The 574-nt window shown below is 68.5% G+C and overlaps 1 protein-coding gene across 1 annotated transcript in view; it reads right to left on the bottom strand.

Moving 5' to 3' along the window:
- Positions 1 to 574, bottom strand: part of PPP1R12C (protein phosphatase 1 regulatory subunit 12C) — a 27,116-nt gene that overhangs the window by 26,069 nt on the left and 473 nt on the right. The gene's annotated exons all lie outside the window — the stretch shown is intronic.

Below are 574 nucleotides of genomic sequence, written 5' to 3'. Positions count from 1 at the left end.
CGCCCGGCTTCCTGCCTCGGCAGCCAGCGGGGGCGCCGGAAGCGGGGGGCGGGGCGCCATGGAAACGAGCGGGCCCGCCCCCGGCGCGGGGCAGGCCGGGAAAAGCAACCGTGGGGCATGCTGAGAGGTACGGGGCGTCACGGGAAAGTGAGTCCCTGCCCGGGCATGCTAGAAGAGCCGGGGAGGAAGGAGTGCGTCATGGGGACAGGAGTCCTTGTCCCCTATTGCACAAAGCCGCCGTCGCGGGGCATGCTGGGAGAGCGGGAGAGGAGATGTGAGCCACTGGTGGTGTGAGAGTGGGATCCCCGTGGGGAGGGCTAGCTCTGGGGAGGAGGTGGAGTAGTTGCTGGGCGTGGCGTGGGGGTTGAGGCTGGGGAAGGAAGAAGCGCCAGGAGCAGCAGGAGGGGTCCCTCCAGAGTGCCCCGCCCGGGGGGCAGGACTGTGTCCAGGTTCTGGGAGCAGAGGTCTGGGCTCTGCCGATGGGACTGCATTTCCCAGGGCCCCCCGCGGAGCCGCGTTTCCCGTTCGCCGCGGAAAAACGAGGGTTTTTATTCTGTCAAGGAGGAAACGGGGG

This window comes from Alligator sinensis, unplaced genomic scaffold (assembly GCF_000455745.1).
Source record: "Alligator sinensis unplaced genomic scaffold, ASM45574v1 scaffold647_2, whole genome shotgun sequence".
Taxonomy (NCBI): domain Eukaryota; kingdom Metazoa; phylum Chordata; order Crocodylia; family Alligatoridae; genus Alligator; species Alligator sinensis.
This window is presented reverse-complemented; position numbering and strand designations above follow the sequence as displayed.